This window comes from Patella vulgata, chromosome 8 (assembly GCF_932274485.2).
Source record: "Patella vulgata chromosome 8, xgPatVulg1.2, whole genome shotgun sequence".
Lineage (NCBI taxonomy): Eukaryota > Metazoa > Mollusca > Gastropoda > Patellidae > Patella > Patella vulgata.
The window spans coordinates 37,983,068-38,009,098 of record NC_065886.2 but is presented as its reverse complement, the minus strand read 5'-3'; the positions used below and the strand labels follow the sequence as shown (position 1 = coordinate 38,009,098).

Below are 26,031 nucleotides of genomic sequence, written 5' to 3'. Positions count from 1 at the left end.
GTACAAGAGTAGAATATTGTGAGTTTGGCTCTGGGCTTTGTTTCGGCGTGATACCTGCGTGTCTGACAAGACAAGTGTGCCTATTTGTGCCTATATAGCAATATACATCATTGTATATGCTTTGTGCAGTATAGCCCATTTGGTGCTGATGTGACAAAACACACCATTCTGTTTCATATTCTTTTGACTTGGGGGAATTGTTTTCTTATAACTAAGAATTTAAAAATCTTAAGTTTGAATTACTTAGAAAAACAAAGATATTGTTTTTGCCTAGTTCGCCAGAATATAAAGTCAATTAATTCATTTTAATCCAAGATGCATGTTTATATTTACAGACGTGAAGTAGCCCAATTGTGGTGTCTTTGTGGAAATTCCTCATACATCTGATGTATGTGCAGATCATGTGTGCATTTTTCACGTTTCCTCTAGGAAATTTCGCCGTGTCAAATGGTTGACCTTGATTTGTGGTGGCCTTGAGCTGTTTGTTATGGTAACAGTTGCCAGGCAGCACTTGGTTGTTGTGAATCAGCAGACTTTCTATTTGTTATCAGTCTGTGTTTTGTTGTCTGTTCAAAAGAAACATCATACAGGGACATAACTCTCGTGGTATATATTTAACCAATGATATCGTTTGTAAGAAGCCTGTGTGAACCATCATCATATGAGTTGTAAGCTGTATTTTGATTGACTGATTACAGTATGGATGTTCTTTATATAAATTGATTGACAATTGGATATGAATGGAGTGATCTTGATCCCTGGAAAATATCATGAAGTGCTGAAATTGATTTATGCTGCTGATTTAAGGCTGAGGACTTCCATCTTGTTTCCTAGGCAACGAATAGTGTTGCAGAGTTAGTGCTGCCCTCTATAAGTAAAGAGGAGTAACTCTGTTTACCCAGATTATTTCTGAGTTGTACCTTTGTTATGATTATACAATATTGTTGTAAATATTCGAATATCCAATATACATGTACTACATTATTATTTTTATTTTACTCGTCAAGTCAGTTTTACTTAACATCATTACCATAGAAACCAAACAACCAAAGAAAAATACTTAATTTCATAAAAACTTGAAATAAATTACATCTTTTGGGAGTATTTTTTTTGTTTTTTAACAAAACCATATCATAACCATTTCTACATTATGTGTGATTTTTACAATGCTCAAACAATCATTATTACGAATACAGAATACTTAATTCAATCTGATTTGTGTTAAATTAAACTTTTGATTTTGTGTTTTCAAAACAAAAAATGTTGGCCTAATTTCATTTTGGTTCAATTAATTAGTAGACCACAATTTTGACAATTAATAACCTGACCTTTGACCTATACAGGTCGAATGTCATTAATTGTAAGTATACTGACACAAGAGATGTACATGTCTATGTTTAAAATATAGTTTTAATATTTTGTAAAGATAAACAACCCAACCAATTTAAAGATTTTAATCAATTTGCCATTGAATTAATCCTAGTCATTTAATATGAATCATGTAAGTTTGTGAAACTATTGATTGATTACTGTTTTGTTTTGTTAAATTTATATTATTATATAATTATATCAATTAACTAATATTATTACTTTGTTTAACAAACTAAGTTGGGTTTTTTTGTAGAGATTTTTTTATATATCGTATTTTAGAAACCATACAAGATAGTACATAAACACTTCCACTAGTGTTGACTGCTGAACGAATAATTTACATGTTGGCATTTTTGTAATTCAAGTATTTTATTATTGAAACTGCTGCTAAATATTTTGATAATTTCATTTACTGATGACTTAATGATGATTTTTCTTTACTGATGACTTAATGATGATTTTTCTTTACTGATGACTTAATGATGATTTTTCTTTACTGAAGATTTTCATTTACTGATTGCTGATGATTTTCATTTACTCTTGATTTTCATTTACTGATTACTGATGATTTTCATTTGTTTTTCAATTACTGTTGCTACAGTTTATAAAAATATAAGGAATCATCTTTTAGAATGAAACTCTGCAAATCCTTTTCCATACGAAAATATGAATTTCTCCCAGTGTGATTTAGTTGTTATTCACTTTTGTTTTTTCATGATCAAGGATTTGTTAGAAATTATTTCCAGGCATTGATTCCCATGTTGAGAATAGATATTAAGTTTACCAAACTTATTGATGAACTTAGAGAGGTAACTCTAATTATTTGACAAGGGCTTGGATTTCTCTATCAAACATTACCGAATTTAGGTTTGAGCGGAAATTTTATTTGCCTGAACAAATTTATATAGATATAATAACCATTGATACAAATGTAGTGATAGTTGGTTAGAATTACCCTTTTGTTTGTCTTTCATCCATTGTAAAATACCAATGTTCTTATTGTACAAAATAATTATTAATATTAACCAATCATCTTACTGTAAATTATTTACTGCTCATATTTGTGTAATACTCAGAGAATGATGATGTAACCATATTATGTGTATTTATATTTGTTGTGTACCCTAACTACACAAAATAAGCTGATATGTTATTGATTTTGCTATTTGTTAAACAAAAAAAAGGAGAATTGGAAAAATAGATTTAATTTTGTAAACGGCAAATACACAACAAAATTTGTTAGCTGTGGTATTCGATGGTGTAGAAAGTATAAGCATACCTTGCATCAAACATAGCACCCATCAATACAATTCTGAATACAGATTCTTGTAAAAAATTCTATAGCTGTATATTGAAAATTCTAAATCTGTATACCTTCAAGAATTCTAAAGCTTTGTATTCAAGAAGTCTAAAACTATACAATTACAAAAGTTACTTGTTGTTTTCATTAGTAAATATATTTTTCCTAATATTCTCCAATATATATGTTTATTATTAAGTTTTGTTGATTTAGATTTTTTGTGATCTTCCAGAGATATGCGTCTTCCAGCGCTGTAAGTTTCAAGCGTAAATGTCGGATTTGAACTTGGGCTTATTCTATATCAAACACCTGAAAATTAATTGATGGTTTTATTGTGTGAACCATAATTTTGTATGAGTGTTTTTGGGTGAAAAAATTTCTGAGTACATCTGGAATTGTTAGCTAATGTATTGAATCTTCACAATTCATTGAAAAATGGAATCAGATGTTCTAGAAAGAATAAACATACCCTGTCTCATGCACTACATCTGTTATAGCCAAATAAACCATGGGGCCAGGTCAACCTTTTTTGTTCCATATTTAAAATGTTTAGTAACTGATTTACATTCTGTAACAATTTAAATGGTCAATGTTAGATATTTTACTTAATGAAATGATTTTTATATCGGTTATAAAGAGTTTGACAAGAACAAGGTAGATGCATGTACGTAGAAAATCGCACAATGGAGTCTCCCGTTTTAATCCTTTAGCATCTAATCTAGACATAGAACTAGCTGAAAACTACTATTCATTTATCACCTCAAACCATCCGAGTCATGTGACTAGTAATGAAATATTTAAGGATCGTAATAGTGTGGGTGGTGTGAAAAGTGTTTTTTAAATCGAGTGCCATAAAGCTTACTTTTCTCAAAGTAACATGTACCCAGGGCTAAGGGTTAATTCTGTTTATATCAATTAATTTAAATGTAGACCAAAATTTACATATATAAAGAATAATATGATTAGTCATTACCAGTTGAAGAAGAAAATGGCTTAGATAGATGTTCCTCCCAGTTTCTCAATACTTAATTAATTGTCTTTCATCTTTTTGAATTTTTAAAAAAAATTTAAATACTAAATAATGGAATAAATTGAATGGCTTTGTTAGGTTTCTAATCGCCAACCTAATTACCCCATTATGTAAGTTTTTCTCATAAGAATCTTTTTAAAGTCATACAAACTAATGTAAGAACTAAATGGGTGTGTCAGTGCTAATAAGTTTCATTCATAGATAAAGAGATAGCATCTGAATGTGCAGACAAGATTAGGCAACTAATTAACAATAAGGTCAGCATAGGGTATGTCTATATGTTATTGGAATCGTTGCGTCTGCTGCATAGAACAATCGTAATCACCATTTGTTTAAGGCAGACCAACAGGTTGATTGTATAGAAATGGACGAAACTCTACAATTTGCAGGTATACTTGTTGAACTAGTCTACTTTGAACGAGTTCAACAAGGCGTATTTACCTGTTTTATTGAGATGTGTAAATTTGTTGGGGTATTTACGTTTGTGGGTGTGTGTTTGTCCTTTCTCCCTACTGTCCTTAAATGACTCGGGACGCACCCAAACCACACGTTGTAATCAAACTTCAAGTCATGTGATCCATCGCCGTGTAGCACCGCTAAGCAGACATGTGCGATGATTTGTTAGCCTAGAGATTGAAACGTAAACGCCAAGATAGAGTATAAAGAAGTTAACATGGACATAGAGTCAACAGACAGTCACTGAGAGAAAGCAGCTCCACGTGCCTGTCTGGTTAATTGAGAGTTTATTTACACCAATCGGTGAAGGAGATTTAAAGGAGACACTATGTATATATGAGGCGTTAATTCTTCAGCTTCTGGCCGGCAATCGGTAGTTGAAGTAGAAAGAGTACCTGAAGATCAATATTGACATGAACCACGCCCTGATTGTTCAACCTCGGCACAGGTGAGAGGCTTTAATTGGTAAAATACCTCAAATGGATAATCTACCCAGATTTAGTCAAAAGAAAATCTCTTTGAAATCTTTCCTAAATGATGATGATAAGTTAATATTTACAAAATATGAAAAGAAATTTAAAAATTGATGTAGACAAGACTTACCTATTTTCACTCCTCCCTCAGTTTTTATACTAGACTCCACTGACCTGTACTTGTGACTTCAAATAATTGCAAAAAATATTAATAGAATTTTATTCATTTTATGTCAACATTAAAGATTTTTTTTATATTTTAAACATTAGAGTTTATGTCGACATTGATGATTTTTTTATTTGAATAAATATTAACAGGGATGGGTCTCCGGATTAAATTTTGTACGACATTTAATCAAATATTTGATGTATTAATTAAAACGACTTGCCTTTTATTTATTAATTTTAGATTATGCTTTTTTTATATCTAGCAACTGTTTGAATGGGATCCAAGTATGTGGAGCTAATGCTAACAAAATATCCTGCGCAAAAAATGAAATGTTGTGAAAAACCTTTAATAGGGAAGCGAAATGAAATGGTGTTTAATGTCCTACTTTTCTGCACGTAATAAGATGATACAGAAAAATAGGATATTAGACCCCATTTCATTTTCATTATTTCTGCACTTCAAATTCTGCCATTAATCCATTTAGGCTGTGGTATATATATGTTGCTCCTTATAGACTGGGTTTCATTTAACTTGTTAGATGTAATATTTAAAAATAATTTAAATAGTAGTTAGTATTACATATGTATTTGTGCCATTATTTAAAAAAAAAACGGACAGTAAGTAATTTTTATTTAAACTTTTATTCTATTCATTTAGATTAATTTAATAAGTCAATTAATTGCCATCGCAATCTAGTTAATGAACAGATTAAAATGTATTAATGCACTTGTCTTGCCAATGGAATTATCTGTTTCTAATCTGTACAATAAATGTTTTTTAATATATTATGGAGTGTCACAAAATTTCCACGCTTGCGTTGAAACGAAGAACACGTAGATAGATCCTGAGAAACCCACCCACCTGATGGGATAATAAAATGTTGATATACTGGGTTGGCAAAAAAAATGTTACCCACTCTGAGAAGGGCTGCATGGATTGAGCATGTCATTAATTATTGAACCGTGTTCAGAAATAGTGACAAAATAGACTATTAGCATCCAATAAAAACTTCATGCGTTTGTGACATTTTTCTGAAAAAAATATTCACATTTGGAAAAAGCAGTTTACAATCAGAATGGATAACATTTTTTGGGCCCACCCTGTATTTTCATTCATGATTTCAATAAGAACTGAAATTTAATTTATCATTTCTATCAGTGGTGTCATTCAACCCACCCAGTGAGTTTGAACGCAAGTGTTGAGATTTTGTGGCGGTCCATTAAGGTTATGGCTATATAGTACACTTAACTTATTGTTTAGGTTTTGCGCACTTAATTTAGCTTAAGTCAGATTTTATATTTAAATATTAGATTTTAGTATCAAGGTTAGAAGTTGATTAAAAGTAAATATGGTACATAAATATTTTAATAATCATAAGGGTTAAAAGTGATCAACTTTAAAACACTAAAGTTTGACAGTAGCTAAAGGTAAAAACAGTAGATGGCCTTGAGTCTGTATTACTGTAGGTTCTATTCATTATGCGGTTTTATTAGATCTAAAAGTTACCGGACTAAAAATGTGGCTTGAATGAGTTGAGTATAATAAATACAACCCCCAAGGGCAGAGGACTTTTTACAGGTCCCAGGCTTGATTGTAAAGCAGAACATTGGTCAAATTCGCATAAGTAGCTGTCCAAACAATATTATTGATATTAGTTTTAAGATGAAAATGGTTTCTTCATTTCCTTATTGCCCATCAACATCATTCACTGTAAAAATTCATTTGTTTATTTTGATTTTATTAAGATAATCTTTAAATTTTGTTAGAAATTTATGATTTTTTTATCTGATTTTGGTAAACAAGAATTAAATTAGCTGATGTTAGGTACCGTATATTAGACGATCTTGAGATATTATAAAATAGACTACAATTTGTTGGCTTTTCAATTTTGTCATAGATTTAGTTTGTATAAAATTGATTCCAATATTTTTTAAGATAATTACCTACATTTGATGTATAGAACTTTGTTTACGAATTATTGAATTAATTGTATAATTTATTTTTTGGCTAATATTTATTTGGGCGTATAAAGTTGTTGATGATTGGGCTATGCCTTAACAACACCTGAAACTGAAATTGTATGTTTTTGCGCCCGTGTCATTAGTGATTGCAAAATCTGTCCACCAATTTTTTTTAACACTGATGTGAACTGTTTGTACTATGCGAGTGATGGAATGATTCTAATCCTAGCTAGTGTACTTTGTCCCTAGGCATGTACATAGAGCTTTACTGATGCTTAGGACCAACCCATTGATAAGAAAGAAAGATATTTTAAATTTATCCAAATTCAGTATGGCAGCCTGTAAACAAAGTACATGCATCAAATTTTAATTTCATTTTTTGATTGGATGCTACATTGAAATGGAAGCATGCCTACGTGCCTCTGAGTTAGTCCAATGATAATGTTGTAAATCTGTAACAATAATGGCCTATATAGAAAATGTTTGGTTCACAATTTATTTCATCTAGGCATTGATCACCTTTATTTTATGTTTATCTTTAACTTGTCAAAATATTTTATAGGTGACTTCATTAACAATTTTGTTGTTTTATTTTACCCTATGATTCATTTATAAATTGAAACCCGGTTATTATCTCTCAAATCATGTTTCCATAGTAACCATGTCTCAATCCCCACGAGATTTGTATATGATGTCATTTCCTGTTTAAAGATTGATGTGTATGATGTCATTTCCCACTTAAAGATTGATATGTATGATGTCATTTTCTGTTTTAAGATTGATATATAAATATACATACATGTATGATGTCATTTCCTGGTTATAAGTGTCTCTATATTTAACAATAATAACATTGAAAAATAAATTAATATATACATACAATTTTTTTTTTCTTTTTATTTCTTTTGTTCGGTATTTGAATGGTTATAGAGTGTGTTTTAGATCTTAAGGTCTGTCATTGAGACAAGTGCTGTTGTTTCGATTCCACGCTTGTATGTGATGAGTTGGGTTGCATGTCAAACCTTGTCCTACCACTCCTATAGACCCCTATGTGCATGCATATTATTGAAATAAAATTGAAAGATGTGTTAATCCCAAAATGACCTAGTTTGTGTCAAGCGAATGTTAATTAAACCCCATTCTCTCTCACTTTGGTTCAGCTGAATATCCTGACTGAATGACTGTTGTAACGAGGGTGATTAACAGCTTTTAACATCCATTTTAGCAATCAACTTTTGATTATGACATCAAGTGAACAACAGGACTGGATAATCATCTCAAAAACAACAAGCCATTTTCTCAAATTTAGATGATAAACACAACACATGCTTTTTATGAAGTTTGTCCTTAGAATATACTGTGTCTTGAAGGTGAACAAAACTGAAATGAATTCACTATGACCTCTATGCTGTCATACTGGTCAATGTATAGACAGTGGACCTTGGTTTACCCATGGCCAGTCACATCTACACTGTCAGTGACAAGTGAGGTGTGCCAATGTCTAGTTCTCTCCACCATATTTATTTTACATGTAATTCAGAATTCCAGATCATTCAATCATTACATTCAGCATATTCTTAATCAGTTGAATGTTACTGATGATTCGCCTTCACCACCAACACACAACCACAAACAGCCAGTTTAAAAAAATGAATTGAAATGAAATAGGGTTTAACATCCTACTGTTGTGCACCGACTGGGCTAATAAACACAGGCATGCTATACAGTGTGCTATGAGGGTAATTTTTCCCTGGATATTGGCACTATGGCCTGCTCTTATATCAAATATCAACTGTCAAGGGTTCTTTTTCGTGCATACCAATGTTTACATGGGACCTGGGTTTTGGTCCCATCAGAACGACTATACATTGTCCCTTGCCAGGCCATCCGCCAATGATAAGGAGGAACCCGCCGGAAAACAGTTGAAAAAAATACATATCTGAGACGCTGACCAGTAGCTTGCATAAAAGAACTACTGAGTGATGGACTGGCAAGAGAGATGGCAAGAACCATGTAAAACAAGAACTTATTTAGATACAAAGGAGGGATGGTGTTGGTATGTCCTTTAACCCTTAAGTACTTGGAAATATTATTATTCATCTTCTATAGGGCTTCATTATATTCGGTGATATTTCTAAGTGCTTTACAAATGTCACATCACAATTTGTAGTAATATTTAAACGTGTGTTTTTAACTCCGATTTAAATTTAACAGAAATTAAAATTTTTCCACATGTGGGCCATAGAAACAAATTAATCAAATGAGAAATTTCTAATCAGCAAAAAAGGCATTTTACTAAAGTTTCATAACGATATACTACATGGTTTATGAGATATGCTCCAGAATAGTAATTATATACCAAAAACTAAGTCAAATTGTTTCCATGGATACATAACAGTTGAGTATGACACCGGTTCACGAAGCAGGAGGTCTCAGACAGGTGGTGTTCGACGAGAAACTTCCTCAAGATTTAATAGTACTGTGGATTCCCCTTGTCAATGACACAGAATGGAGGCATGGCAAGAAAACATGTATAGTTTTTTAGATGGTATGAAAAATGGATGTCTTGTGTATTACATCAAGCAGCATGTTTAAGATCCACTGACAGTTGGAAATTAAAATGGCCGTAGGCTGTGGTGCTGCCTTCAGGGCGAAATTTTTCTTGTGGTACACTACATGTCCATCTTTATTAGCCTGCTTAATGCAGAGAAGAACAATAAACTCCATTTTGTTTCATCTGAGTTTTTTTGTTCTTAATCTGCAGTTTTAATTTTGACATGAGATATAATCTTTACAAACACATCTTAAGATCCATTTAATTTTTATATAAATTTATTCTTTACTTTGGTATTTATTACTTAGAAAATATAGAATTTATACAAATTAGAGATACATGCATGTCAACAACTCATTTCACTGAGATAATGATCCATTTAAACTGAATGTTCAGGGGCAGCTTGTTTTTATGTTGTTCATTAAAGACTGCTTCTGTTGATATAATTTTATAATTTATATTTGAAGGTTAATTATTAACAAACAATAAAATCATATAGTAACAAAACAGAATTATTAATGTCCAGAATTAACATATTCTCTCAGAAAAAGTCTGACAAAATAAGAAAATGGAGAGGAGTGACATAAACCAATCCACAAGGATGACTTGACACCATTAAGAACTTTTAAATGGAATAACAATTACTGGTTCATTAGTCCAGTTACCATTTTTATTACTTTAACGAGGGTACTCCGATTTTCAATAATAATGAAGTAATTGTTATTCCATATATAAGTATCAGTGTGTTACTAAATGTAAATGTCACTCAAGTAGTAAGTGCAGGTGATCTGGATCACACATACAGACAAATAAGATAAACCCTGTGGACACGGAAATTACAAGTAATAAACAATAAAAGTACTATAGTATCAAATCAAGGCAATCTACAAACTCAAAACAGGAAAACAACACACATATTCATAGTGTGCATTAGTTTACTTGTACTATAGTAGCAATACATTGACTCCCATATAGCCTATATAGCTCTCCCGAGTTAAGCCTACATGTATATATACTCTTCAAAAAAAGTAGGGGATATTCAGAAACAATACAAAACTGCGGAAATGCACTGCTGTTTTTATTAAAGGTAACCAGTGTATGTTAATAACAGGCCAGTTGCCTACACGTGAACATAAACAGTTCATATGGGCGGCTTCTCTGACGGCCCCAATTTCACTCGCAAAGAGATACACTGCCAAAAGTGAAAATGGACGTTTTTGATTTTTGTCTTAATAATGAGTAATTGCTCCACCAATTCTCAGACATTCAGCAATTCGTCGTGGCATGCTCCTAATCAACCGTCCAATCACGATTTAGGGCAATCTGGCCCACTCCTCTTGCAGTGCCAAGGCCAATTCTTGCAGTCTTGTCGGTTGACGTTGTGTTACAAGTCTCCCGATCAAATTAAACGTAACACACTAAAGCAAAGGTACACTAAACAGTAAATCTTACATATGCAAGAACCGATAGGAAAGCAAATGGCAGTTTTCATCAACCCTTCCTTGAAGTGTCAAATTTGACAATGAACCCCTCCCACGTGTATAGCGCTATTGCGTGTCACATGTACAGCTCAGTGGTTCTGTTGGGGCGATAAGTTCTTCATCTGTGAGCATACTCTCAAAGCATGTCAAGTGTCCATGACTATTTATCATATCACAACCTGCATAGGTATTTGCATTTCAATATCCCCTATTTTTTTTTGGAAGAGTATAGTTCTCCAGAGTTATATAGCTCTCCAATTGGGAGATCTAGAAATAGTATGAAGTAAATTAGTTTCAGTATATATATGGAAGACAATAAAAATATTATAATGAACACTTGTATCAAAATATCTTGACAAACATTATTGACTACTACGCCTGTATCAACAAATATCATTAACTGTGGATGGTGTGTCCTTGTATTGCACTTTTATTGGCTTCAAATTCAAAATATTGAAGCACTTCAGCTGTTGCAGATGTTTTTATATTTTATTCATTTTCTGGTATTGAAATATTTTCACCCTTTCACAACCCAAAGTATAAAACTTTTGTCCTTTAATTAACAAATTAATACAATGTACAGTGTATGTGATGTCATGTTGTCACAGTAAATGAACAAACCAGCAGAAACAATTTGCTCTTTAATTTTTCCATGAGTGAAACTATTTTAATACTGTACATGTATGGGAAATTGTCAGTCCCGTTAACTACGAAAAATACTGTGAAAAGTTACAGGGATGATAACTCCATCATTTATGCTTTATATAGTCTTAAATTCCAATGGTTATGCCACAATGATCCGTTCCATAAGTTTAAACAATGAAGAATTTTGTTCTGTTTCACATTAACAGAGATTTCCAATATTTCACCTTCATGTAAATAGTATGGTAAAGGTCTGCAATGGCTGCCTAAAATATTCCTCTGGATGGTAAAAGGAGCCATGAAACAAAGAAATTTTTCGCATGAGTTTAGTATAAAGGGAAATAACTCCATTTAATAACATCGCCATAATAATTATCAATGATTTATAATATCAAGTAAAATTGATTGACTATTTCCTGATAACAAGCCAAATTGTAAAATTCAAATATGTATGTTGCCTGTACAATCTTGTTGGTTTTCTCTGAGTCTTCCAGCTTCCTTCCACACTGCTAAAGACCCCAACGCACAAGTGAATTATTGTCATGAAATTGTACCATATAACCTATTTTGTGTCAAGTGGGTGTTAACCATTAAACCCATCTTTCTCTCTCTTAATTTCAGAAATACAAATAATTGTTCATTTAGCACTAATATCAACAATTCAATAATTAATCAACAATTACAACCATGTTTAATTGATTATCCAGCTGCCATTTTTTTTTTTGCTCAAAGCTCAGTACTTGCCATCCATCATCAACATACCATAATTACATATTCAACATCAATTCTTAATTAGGCTACGTATCAAAATTCATTTACATCATAAACTCTCAATTCTTAAATTCTGATTAAAAGTTAGAACTTATAATTCAGCCTCCATGCTTACTACAACCTTAAAATAAGACAATCATGTGATCTCTAACATAACAGATATCAAACCAAAGCTTTCTTCCACCCACTTTCACTACATGTACTATGTACATGAAGTAGTGGTGGGTCGATTCCGGTATCTAGTCAAAATACAGGCCTCCTTGCAATACATTATTACTCTAATCATTGGGCCTATATGTTCTAATGTACAATAGTTAGGCCCACATTGTCCATGCACTAAAACATATGTATACTCTGTTATAATTATTTCAACTTTGCCAGTCTCTTACTCCAAAAACACACACTGCAAAGATTGTAAATTAACAAATCGTTGCATTACTGTAACTTTAATTCTGTCACTATAGGCACTCAACACTCACTAACGCTGTATCTCAACTCCAAAGAAATAATTTGTCAATAAATCACTCTTCAGTTTGTGTTGCTTTTGTAGATGTCTTTTTTTTAGTTTTAGGCATAGCACTTGTTGACTTCTGAACCCTGGATGAAACAGTTTTTTTGTTTGTTTTTGATTTCTTCTGGGGCGATTTCTTAGCCTTAGCTTGAGTCTTCTTGTAACCACGTACTAAATCTTCATGTCCAGTTTCTTTCATTCTTTTTTCCCACTCTGTTATTTCTTGGAAATAGCGTTCACGATCCTGTTGTGCTTTCTCATAATAAATGTCTTTCTGGTGCTGAGGTAGGTTTTTCCACTGTGCGGTGGCATTCTTCATATAAAACTCAAAGGGCATCCCACCACGGGTGCCTTTCAAAGACTGCATGTACAACGCCATTGGTGTTCTCTTTAACTTTGGCTTTCCTAATTTCCTGAGTTCTGCTTTCCTTCGTTTTTTCTGTAAATTCAATTTTTTATCTGTTTTATTCTGTTTGATTTCAAGTTTTTCATCTTCTGTCACACTTGACAGAAATTCTTTCAGTTGTTTGCGATATTCTTCCATTCGTTGCCGACTTTCCAGCACCAACTGATTCTTCTTCTCGACGTCATACTCTCTCCACATTTGTGCAGCTATTTTGGCTAATGTTGGAGATTTTGCATTGGGGTTCTGTTGTTGAATCCTTTCCCGGTTATCCATAAAGAACCCAAGAAAGGCACCGGCGGGTCTTTTCGGCGGATCGACACTTGCATATTGTTGGCTTAATGTAAAATTTCTGCAACTAATAAACAGAGGGTCCTCTCGTTTTGATGTCCCTGGATGTTTGGACGTAAGACAAGGTGTGATTTTAAAGATTTGTTCAAAGCATTTCCGCGCAAATGCTATGCTAACGGCCATGTTGTCCCCATCGAGTTTCTCGGTCAACGCGGGGTAACTCTAGTTAACAAGTTACATTTGAAGGATTCAGACTACTCTAATTCCATAGTTTTTACTTCTTCACACAATCAGAATCAGACTGATAAACTTTATTTACTGTCGAGTTTATGTGTCAATCACGTGAACCCTTTTCAATTATACACAAAAACGAAATTTTCAAATGATTATTTGTCGACTAATGCTGGATTATGTATTCGTGAAATTTATAAGATTTTAAGTTGTTATCAATACTCACATCCACGTCTTATTTGTATTTTAGTTTAGTTTTATTTGTGTACGGGCGATTACTGGAGATTATCGATTATCGATTGACTTGCCAAAAAATATGAGAATGGTGCTTTTGCGATGGCGACTTACTCATGAAAAAGTTTCGGCTTGCACTACTTTTCAGCACCCTTAAATTGTGCCATATTTACCCTTGTATTTAAACTGTACAGGATGGGTAAAGGACAAGCAAATGCACGACGATTGGCACAACAGGTTTGTAACCCTAACCGTCTCTCTAAGCCAAACCGCGGTCTAACAAGGTAGGCGTACCCCCAGGGCAATGACCACAAGCAGAGTCAAGACCTAAAACATTTTTAATACCCCCAAAATATTACTGTAAAATATATGGGAAATACTGAATTGTGTTAGAATGGGGGTTTATTCATAAAAAAAAAGGTTTTCTGCACCCTTAATTTATGTTGTATGTATCCTTGATTTTGGAGGATGGATAGAATTTAGAGTAATGACTACAAGAAGAGTTTAGAGTTTAGATGTAGGACATTTTTGATACCCCCACCGACACCCCAATCCACCCCCACACCCCAAAAATAAAATCACTGTCAAAAATTTGAGAAATTATGGATTGGGTCAGAATGTTGGTTTAACGTGGTTTCTGTTTAACATTATCCCCGTCATATATAGAAGAGTTTATTATTATATTTATATGGTACAGTGTAGTAAGTATAAAACAGACTTGAACTATAAATATAAACTTGTCAGCTTAATGGTAATAATAATAGTGTACTATATATATCTAATCTATTTGCCATGATACTGATTCAATGTAAGTTACAGATTCACCAATTTCTTTAGCATAAAACAATATTTTTTTTTTCATTTTGGACCTATGTAATTACCCTCTGACCCTGTAAGTAAGCTGTTGCCTCCGGTATTGGAGGTGGGGTGCCTGTGCCTATAACAAACTGATCAGCAGTGAATATTCACTTGGCCGCTACTATCATTGAAAGGGGTGACACCGGGGCGAGTTAATTAGCTTTTTAAATTCTAGGAAAAATAAATAAATGTGTTGGAAGTATATCTGGATAAGAAATATTTCCTATTTGTGTAATGGGTACATAAAATAGTAGGCGAAGGCGTACAGTGAGTAAAAGGCAGCATTGTGCTCGGACCAGCATGTGTTACACTACGCCCGATGTAAACAATGTATGTTGTAATGTCACGTGTAGACCTATGATGCACGTGACATTAACGGTGAGTCATCTTCTGCAGAGTTAAAAGAAGGCTTTCGCATTACCTCTGTGAACCAAGTTGGATGAGGGGGCGGTAAGTCTGCCATTTTAAAACATTCTCGCCATTCGAGACTTACATTTGGATTACCCCCAATTTCTACACCGTTCCACATCTTCAAAATAAAAGTTATAATATTATATTCAACTACCTATTAAAAATCATCTCCATTCTAGTTGGGGACCTCGAATGCAGATTCTGACTGGAACATTTTCTTCTGAAAGCTGACGTATGCAGCTAGAATCTTTCCTTTTGTACATCACGGATATGAGGTGACACTTGTATAAAAACGTTACATAATGTATGTATGAGCTTTCCCATCCAGTTGGTATTTTGCCGAATTTAGAGATCTATTGAAGAACCCGTAAAATAAATGTCTTTTGCTTCGTTAAAGGTGCATTATGTAAGATTTAGATAAGCTATAATAGTTCTAAATTAGATAATGAAAAATGAAAATAATGAAAATTTCATTCGAATCACTGTGTTCTGAGCGAAGTTTCGACTGTTTGAAGATGTAGTTTACTATCATCCATTTTATCGTTAAATTTTTATATCTCACGACTGTTCAAATCCATTTAAATTTAGGCCTTCCGATGATATAGGCTTGTCATGCGAATAATTTATACATTAATTTATATAAGATTTAAAGCCAGGTAAAAGACCTGCTATAAGTAGATAATGCATCTTTAAATAGCTAATTATTGATCTAAAATTTATGTATTGGACCCTCTCCCCATTTTCAACGAACACTCTGATGCGCCTGATGCCAATAAATGCCCACTTTACGATGATCAATTCGCTATTATCACTAGTGATCTACATTTTTTGTGGGACGTTAAAGGAGCTAAATTCATATTCTTTGGAACTTAGAAATGGACCCAACACATAATGGTCGCAACACATAATAATGTAATATGAATGTATGTAAACTGATTTACCTTCAATCATTTCTGTAATTTCTAATCAGTTATGTTTGTCGAAATACGCGAAGAGTCCAAATTGAATGACAATCTTTGGCGTCTGGTTATTCCAGTCTACACCGGTAATATTCCCCTGTGGGGTATGTTTAGCCTCGTTGATCGAGTCGCTTCAGTACAAATGGCACTCGAAAGCATTCTGGGACGCGATTCGTGTGCCAATTTTAAAACTCTTATTTTGTCTTAAATATTGGATATCCGAAGCCCATCTTTTCATGGTAAAATAACAACATTAATGTTGATTAAAATTGACCAGTGTGTCGTGTTTGCAATGTCGAAGACTGTGGATGACATTGAGTTAAAGGCTTGCCCCCTTTAAAGATGATTTGTTCTATATATAGTTTCAGAATAGAAATATAGAGTTGTTTGTTATTGACAGATTGTAAGTAAAACTATAACATACGCTAATCGAGTAACTGAAAATAGAGAGAATTTTGTAATTACTAGACAGAATACTATTGCCAACTGGGTCAAATATATACCATTGCGTAAACAATTGTGCCAAAACTAAAGCCATTACACACTAGCACACTTTTATAATACGATTTTAGTTCGATTTATGACAGACAGAAGGATGCCCCGCTTCGCCCGGGGACGTAATTCGCCGTGACCCAAAGCCGAGGGGGGGGGGGGAGGGCGGGGGGTCTAAATCCGAAACCGGAAGTCGTAGCCCATTGCCACCAGGCCTATGTTAATCCCCGATCCCAGTTACCCCTATACACCAAATTTCAGCCTCAGGACAGCCCTAGTTTAGTCGCGCTATGGCCTAGTCTTATATCGAATTCCAACTGCCAAGGGATCTTTTACGTGCACGCAAATGTGTACACGGGACCTCGGTTTTTCGTCCCATCCGAACGACTAGACAGCTGTCCTTGTCAGACCCTCCGTCCTGCATCACCGACAAGGGGAAAACCACGCCGGAAAATCTGGATGAACTTTCTCGGCCAATGCAGGGATCGAACACCCGACCTCCAGGCTAGCGAGCCAGCGTCTTATCCTCTTAGCCACGTGATCCCTATAAATATACTATTTTGTAATGTGGTTCTAATCCGTTTTTAGTCCCGAAAGTATTTTGTTGTAGACAGACAGCGTAAGTAAGCGGAGCTAGTTGTAGACAGACGACGTAAGTATGCGGAGCTAGGAGCTAGTTATAGACAGACAACGTAAGTTTAATATGGACTGAAGGACTGTGAATGACATTTTGATTATAGAGTGAATTATAAAATAACTTTATTTATTAAATCATTCTTTCTTCTTTTTTTTTACTATTTTGTGGAGTTGAGTGCGTCCCCTGCAAGATCTGCTTGGTGTTATTGTACACCCATTCATAGAAATTATTACCTTATGTTGTCTAAAAAAACCCAAATACGGTTCATTCATTCATTCGTTCTTTCGTTTGTTCGTTCGTCCCAATTGTCCAAAGATCATTTTTCTCAAGCCAAAGACTATAAAGAAGCTATTTGATACTGATGATTTTTCCAAACCAAGAAATATACTAATACCAAGTTCTAAGTTTATGTTGTTCAAGGTACTGTGGTGAAATAGTGGTCGTTTCAGTTGAAAGACGATCAGAACGATTCTCCAGGAAACTTTATTGTAAGAACATACGTTAGCTGCAGTGAGCCCTCTATACTATAAATATATAGACACTTCTTTTCCATCTAACGGTTTCTAATTCTTCACTGTAAACCCGACATCAATCTCATTCTCTGAATGCAAGTAAACCCAGTTGGACTATCTTTTACAAGTTTTCCAACAGCTGGCAGCAGCAATCTAGACGAGGATTATGCACCGTGTTTAAGATTGCTGTATAGATAACATTATAAAGTGTGGTCAAATTTAAGGTGAGTTTTTTTCGATAGCCATCGTATTTTCAATATAGGCCCCGATATCTTCCTTGTTCCTGCCTTACAGTCCATGTACAATTATTTAGCATGCGATTTCTATATTTTTGGTTTTGTTTGCACATTTTCATCTTGGTTGACCGAAGATTCATTGGTTCGAATATCGAAAGTTACCCACCATCCTTTAAACTTTAGACTTTCGAATTTTTTAATATGGGCTCTATTATCTTCTGTTACCCTATTTTCCGTATTACATCATGTGCTCTTATTTAGAATGCGATTTTCTATATTTTTGTTTTGTCTGTACATTTTCACCTTGATGGACTCAAGATTCATTGGTTCAAATGTTCATCACTATAATGATCCTTTAACCTTTAGACCTACGAATGAAATGAGGTTTAACATCCTACTGTTCTAGATCTCCTCCCCGAATCTTTTGACTGGTTTGCAAAAATAAGGAACTACTATGTAAGACAAATTAAATCCCCTAGATAACGAATTGACATTTTTACTAGAAAATCGTTTGAGGAATATCTTTTGCTCTATTTTTCAATGATAGAGTTACGTTTTGTTGCCGATACAACTCCAGCAATTTTGTAAAAGGAAATTCTAAATGTTTCAACTATTGGCCGTTATGGGATGAAGATACTGTGATCATTGTGAGACTAGCATGGTACATGTATCTATGCGTAAGGCAAGAAGGATAATTTTGTTCAGTCAGCAGCGTCTTCGAATTAAAACTGCCAACAGTTCTTCCATGTACAATGCCAATATGTACACAGATGGAACTCTGTTTTTCGAACAGTTGGGCATAATTTACTTGTAAGCCTGACAGGTACCACCCCTGACAAGTAAGGAGCCAAGTGAAAAATCCGCAAAGTTCTTTTTGACTATATGCTTGCTCGTTATGTAAAACGCGATCCTTAAATTGTTCATGGAGTGTAATATATACCAGTCTATGTGAACTCCTGAAATGAGAGTCGTTGTGGAAAGAGTAATGCCAGTAACCATATTTTACCCCGTGTACCACACCGATCACTACTTGCATTTGGGAGATATTGAGAGATGGAGAGAAGCTAGATGGGTGGTATTTACGTGCACTCGATAACAACTAGGTCATTTTGGTACGGCACTCTATAGAGAATGGTCTGGACCAGAATTTTACGAACCCAAGATAATCTAAGGTTATATGTTAATATATTTATTTATGGTGTATATATGTTTATGATTTATGAGTAATTTATCTGTATTTATATACAACTTTATCTAGGAGAATATCTTAATTAACGTCAGCTATAAACATTTATCAAACATCAAACAGTGAGACGCTTATAAACATAGACCGCCTACTCAATTAGTAGATTTAATAATTAAAAACTGGGTTAGGATTACTTTAACGACTCTTCCCATAAAGAGGCAATATGATAGAGAGAGAGAGAGAGAGAGAGGGGGAGGGGGTAACATCCACTCGACACAAACTAAGTAATTTCGGGACCAACATATAGTTACATTTTATTTTATTAATTCGTTTGCGCGTAGGGAACTTTAGCAGTAGGGGGAAACCAGAGGACCTGGGGAAACCATCAAGGTTTGCAGGCGACCCTACTCATTGTCACCTACAAGCCACTTGACTCAGTGACAGACTTTATGATGCAACGCGCACGCGTTAACCATTAGGCCACCCCACCCCTTCCCCAAGTCATAAATTGGTTTAGCGTCAAATTTATTTGCACTAGTCGGCACAATGAAGACACATAAAAATAAAAGCAAATTTTAAAAAATATCATTTACGTAATGTACAAATATATAAAAGCTTAAAAGTGATATCCATAATATAGTAATTTAGAAGATGAAATAAAAAAAAATGAGCTATTATAACCCTTGACGTCATTGTAATGTAAGGGGATATAATTGAAATATATTCTAAAAAAGTACAGAAACATAAAGATGGTTGTGCATGATCTTAAATGCACCAATCAAAACCGGGTACAACTCGAACCCCTTCAACGGGTTTGGGAATCTATCAAATATAAAAAAGAATATGGCAGTCTATATTGGTCTGAATGTTGAAAAAAGTAAATTACGACAATGAAATATCGTTGTTACATTGGGAGCAAATAAACATATAAGAAAAAGAAACTGGGTCATATAATATTTTAAGATGCAGTTCCAAAAAAAAAAAATGCCATGTATTTTCATGACTCAAACAGGAAAAAAAAATCTGACAATAGCAGCTGTTATAACAGCCAAAAAAACTTCTTAAAGTCATGTTACAAACCGCGATGATGTGTACAGATGTGATGTAGGTTACGATAAACGCTGTTCAGTCAGATTCGTTTTCACGTCAATAGTCTAAGATTCTAATAGCTAAAATTCTCGTCTTGAGTTTAGTTTATTCAACACAAGCTAGGTCATTTCTGGACTAACATCTTGTACAATATCAATCTGATTAAAATACAGATCTATATTTCGTTTCGTTTTTATACGCCCACATTGAAATGTGGACGTATATTGCCGTCGCCCCCGTCCGTCCGTCTGTCGGTCCGTCCGTCCGTCGTCCGCAATTTCTTGTGAACGCTCTAACGCCAAAAGTTATCATCCGATCTTTCTGACATTTACATGCATTATTTAAATTAGTGAAACGAAGAATCCTATTGAATTTCAGCAATTTCCGTTTATTACGTCTAGAGTTATGGCCCTTGTTTCACTTTATTGAACCTTGTGAACGCTCTAACGACAAAAGTTATCATTCGATCTTTGTGAAATTTATATGCATCATTTAGATTACTGAAACGAAGAAGCCTATTGGATTTCGGCAATTTCCGTTTATTACGTCTAGATTTATGGCCTTTGTTTCACTTTATTGATCCTTGTGAACGCTCTCACGTCAAAAGTTATCATCCGATCTTTCTGAAATTTATATGCATTATTTAGATTGCTGAAACGAAGAACCCTATTGAATTTCAGCAATTCCCGTTTATTACGTCTAGAGTTATGGCCCTTGTTTCACTTTATTGATCCTTGTGAACGCTCTAACGTCAAAAGTTATCATCCGATCTTTCTGAAATTTATATGCATTATTTAGATTACTGAAACGAAGAAGCCTATTGAATTTCGGCAATTTCCGTTTATTACGTCTAGAGTTATGACCCTTGTTTCACTTTATTGATCCTCGTGAACGCTCCAACGCCAAAAGTTATCATTCGATCTTTGTGAAATTTATATGCATTATTTAGATTAGTGAAACGGAGAAGCTTTTTGAATTTCAGCAATTCCCGTTTATTACGTCTAGAGTTATGGCCCTTGTTTCACTTTATTGATCCTTGTGAACGCTCTCACGTCAAAAGTTATCATCCGATCTTTCTGAAATTTATATGCATTATTTAGGTTACGGAAACGAAGAAGCCTAATGAATTTCAGCAATTTACAATAATTACTTCTAGAGTTATTTCTCTTGTTTCACTTTGTTAAACCTTGTTAATGCTCAATTGATGATAGTTATCATCCGATATGTATGAAATTCATATGCATCATTTAAATTTGTGAAACAGGTCTATTGAATTTCAGCAATTTCCGTCAATAATTTCTAGAGTTATGGCGATTGTGAACGTTTGAATGACAAATGTGATCTGTATGAAATTTATATTCATTATTTAAATTAGTAAAACGAAAAAGCCTGTCAAATTTCAACAAGTTGAGACCCTTGTTTCAGTTTGTAGAACCTTGTAAACCCTCAAACGACAAAATTTATAATCTCATCTGTATGGAACTGTCTTGTAAAGGCCCCCAATTACCTACAAAGGAATAAATATGCGACAACCCTTGACGACCGCCGGACGATTTAGCTGCTGTGGGCGTATGTTTTGTTGCCTGGCAACCTATCTTTTTATACTTTCGATGTCCTACACAAAAACAAGTAAAACGAAATTTTGAACTATAAAAACGAAACGAAATAGGATCTGTGTTTTAACCAGATTGGTACAATATATAAGTAGGAGAAAACACACGAGGTTGGACACGTGGCCTCACTCATTGACACAGACAGAAAGAAACTTTATTGCATAAAAAACCTTACAAGGTTATGTGCATATACAAATAAAAATAATAGAAATATACACGAAACAAAGGATACACACATGGACATAATTATATAAACATATATACTTTACAGCGACAGGAACGAATTGTATATAAATTCTCCTAAACATTCCAAAATTTCTACATTTTTATTTATCATAAGTATTTTAAATTTGGCTCTCGAAATAAAATTAATCTGAACAGTTCAATCTAAATATCAAAGGGAATTACCGATATATCTGACACCCACCCCACCCTTCTCATGTACCCCAGCCCTCCCCATCCACCGTCCTCACGCACCCCACCCTCTATTAGGTAACAAACCAGCCTCTTTATTAGACGACTTTCCGACATTTTAAAAGTGGGGTGGTAACAGTAAATGTTAGCTGATAAGTCTGATCATCAACAACTCAAGCCAGGTGGTCAAAATATGGTCATTTTCTTAATCGAGACCATTAGGCGTAACCCACTCCAGATTTCAATGTGGCTAGTCAAATCTGGGATAATTCTAGGTCAAACTGACCATTCAGTGGGTTTTATATGAGACAAAGACCAGATATTTGAGAAATGAACAATATTTACTGTTTTACAAGTACAATGCTAGACATTGGAAAATGAAATGAAAGTGGGTTTAACGTCCCACTGTTCTTCACCGACTGGACTAATGTAGATGGGGGTTTTAATAAGGGAAAAATACCAGATATTTGAAAAATAAACAATGTATAATATTTGTACAAGTGCAATGCTAGAGATTGGGAAATGACATGACATGGGGTTTAGCGTCCCACTGTTCTGCACCGACTGGGCTAATGTAGATGTCTGCGAAATAAATAATGTTTACTATTTTTAAAGAAGCCATTAAACTAATAAAGCTATTAATTTGATAAATAAAGATCGTCCGATTTGGAGTGTTCCTAGACAAGGACAAGGATGATTTGGAAACCATGATGTGTAGACAGTCTGGAAACAAGATTGGTAGCCTGATTAACTAAATTCATGCTTCAGTTTTAATCACTTTGATTTATATATATAGAGAAACGAGGTTTGACGTCCACTCGGTATAAACTATGAAATTTCGGTACTAACATATGATTCAATGTTATTTCAATAATTCGCTTGCGCGTAGGGGTCTTTAGCAGTGGGAAGAAACCGGACTAACATATGGTTAAATTTGATTTCAATAATTCACTAGCGCATACTGTCTTTAGCAGTGGAAAGAAACCGGGGGACGAGGTTGGACAGGCGACCCTACTCCTTGGGAATCGAAACCTCACCCATTTGGCAACTCAACCCCGACAATGATTTATATGATCCAAACAAGTCATGTTCGATTAAATTGGAACTGAAAACCAACAATCAATTTACGATCAAAATTAACGTGACACAAATTTGTAGAATTCAGACCACATTTGTTTCTGACAGAAAGTTAGCTACTACTGCGATTGAAAGTTGTTGCTAGTTTCTTTTAGGCTTGTATTGACAGGAAACGTCATTAAGTGACTCGCTAGAGATGACAATCATCGAGGACAGATTTCTACCGAAGATTTGAAATCTAATCCCCCAGCACATCCTATGAAAAAAGGACAAAACCAACCAAATTAGTACATTATCATGGGATAATAATTCAATTCCTGTCTGGGTTACATTTCCCACATAGCACACCGAATCACGCATGTCCGTCTTCATTATCCCGGTAGGTGCAGAAAGTAGGACATTAAACCCCATTTCATTCTTTCTTTAGGCTGCGGGCAAGTCTACCACATACGTTATAATAGACAGTTATTGGTACATGGTGGTTCAATGAATAGGACGTTGGCTCGATAACCTTGATGTTCCATGTTCAATCCTGGCAAGGGGCAACGTATAGTAGTTCGGATTGGACGAAAAACCGAGGCCAAGTGTACACATTGGCGTGCACGTAAAAGAACTCTTGATAGTTGGAATTCGAAATAAGACTAGACCGTAGCGCCGCTCTCCTGGCAAACTTTCCCAAAAGCACATTGTATGGCGTATGCACGTCTTCATTAGCCCAGCAGGAGCAGAACACAGTAGGACGATAAATAAACCCCATTCGTTTCATTATATTGGTAGTTACTTGACGTTGTGAAGATGGTGGTCATCCTGACCATTGACTAGATTATCCAGATGTTTGTAATAAAGAATTTAATGGCAGACATATCTAATTACTCTACTATATATGACATAAATATCATACTGACACGTTAACTACAATATACAGGTAGGTTGTGGTAGTCGAACCATCAGCCACTTGGCCCAGTTCGAATCTCGTCCATGGGGAAAAGTGAAATGAAATGAAATGGTGTTTAATGTCTTACTGTTTTGCTCCGCTGGGGAAAACGAAGAACCCTCCGCCTCACATGCTTCAGGAGTTCTGCCTGTGGGGTTTGCTAAGGAAAGTGGGCTTAGACGTTCAGATGGTACGAAAACAGTTTACTAATCGTAGGGCACGCAAAAAATCCCTTTGTAGTTGCCATTCGAAAAAGAATATTCATTCAAAATGACCCCCGCCCCCTCCCTCTACCTAACATTATACGTGAAGTGAAATTATCTCACCCTTACATTGATTTTGAAAGGAACGAAACAGTACGTGGATAGAGTTTGTACCATGCGGGGTGGCTATTGAGTTTGCCCCATGCGGGGTGGCTATTGAGTTTGCCCCATCCCGCCTCCTCCTCGAAAAACACCACACAACACAATTCAAACCATTAAACAAAACATTCAACGGGATTTTCCGCTGTGGTTTCCCCTTGTCAGTGATGCAGGACAGAGGGCCTGGCAAGGACAGCTGTATAGTCGTTCGGATGGGACGAAAAACCGAGTCCACTGTACACATTGGCGTACACGTAAAAGATCCCTTGGCAGTTGGAATACGATATAAGAGTAGGCCGTAGCGCAGCTGTCCCAGCAAAATTTCCTTCATTGCACGATGTATGGCGTATGCCGGTCTTCATTAGCCCAATTGGAGCAAAACAGTAGTACATTAAACTCCATTTCATTTTATTTCGATGGAAAAGGGCGTCTTGTATCTTCAAAATAAGATGTTCTAGGAAAACGCAGCAGATATGATTTGTAAATGTTTGCGTAATAATCGGGTATACGTAGAAACGAGTAAGGGAGTATAGCCATTTGGTTTAACGACTTCCATAATTTTTAACGAATTATAATCAATTTATGATTGCAAAAACTCGAAGAAATTGATCAGAAACGACACTTTTAATTTCAAATTCACGCGTTTATTATTAAACTGAGTTAATTTCAATTAAACTACTTTCTATAAAATTCAAATATATCGAGGGATATTGCTATATAGGTAATTTTAAACTTTATAAAACCCAGCAGGTAAAACGATTAAAGTTTAGACGGTACGGTGGGTAGATTAAGATAGAAATACGTCTGCCTGTGTTGAGATTTGGGGTTATAACGGTTTAGATGCACTGAAGGTGATGAGAATATTCTGTTGGTGGAGTCACAGCTACACACATATAGGCCAAAAACTTCAGGTAATTTCTTCTGGAGAAACCGATTATGAATAGGTTATTTGAAACTCAGCGGTTAAAAGTCAGGTATATCATAAGACAGGAGTAATTTTTAAGGAGGTTTGTGGCATCAATCAGAAAATCTCTTAACAAACGTTTATAAATTGTTTCTGTAGGATATTCGTTGGTAACGTTACCGTAACAATCAAGTAGTTTCTGTTTGATAAGCCTAAAGGATCGTTTTAAATTCCACAGTAAAGCGGTTTATTAAGGGCCGTTTTTGTTTTCAAAGGATGTCAATGGCTACAATCAGGTAATTTCTGTTTGAAAATTCAAAATTGAATGGATAGTTCTATTTTTGGAGGTAAAGTAGTTTACGAAGGATAAGGCATAGTTATAATTTCAAGGAGTTTTTAAAGGATGTTATTATTTTCAATCAGCGGCTAAAATCAGGTAATTTCTTTTTGGAAAGCCAATAAAGATTGG

General features: G+C 34.6%; 2 protein-coding genes across 7 annotated transcripts in view; both read left to right on the top strand.

Annotated features, from left to right (window-relative positions):
• LOC126829282 (Kruppel-like factor 3) overlaps positions 1-7,644 on the top strand; it is a 54,511-nt gene extending 46,867 nt beyond the window's left edge. For 4 of the 5 annotated variants that reach the window (XM_050559064.2, XM_050559067.2, XM_050559066.2 and 1 more), the window contains one exon: positions 336-7,644. The gene's annotated coding sequence lies outside the window, so the exon portion shown is untranslated. The remainder of the gene's footprint in view (positions 1-335) is intronic. The other variant, XR_007683329.2, reaches the window with a different exon arrangement.
• Positions 7,645-17,850: 10,206 nt separating this feature from the next.
• LOC126829271 (proton channel OtopLc) overlaps positions 17,851-26,031 on the top strand; it is a 41,970-nt gene continuing 33,789 nt past the window's right edge. The window contains exon 1 of one of the 2 annotated variants that reach the window (XM_050559049.2): positions 17,851-17,971. The gene's annotated coding sequence lies outside the window, so the exon portion shown is untranslated. Of the gene's footprint in view, positions 17,972-25,483; positions 25,570-26,031 lie in introns of those variants that run through there. The other variant, XM_050559047.2, reaches the window with a different exon arrangement.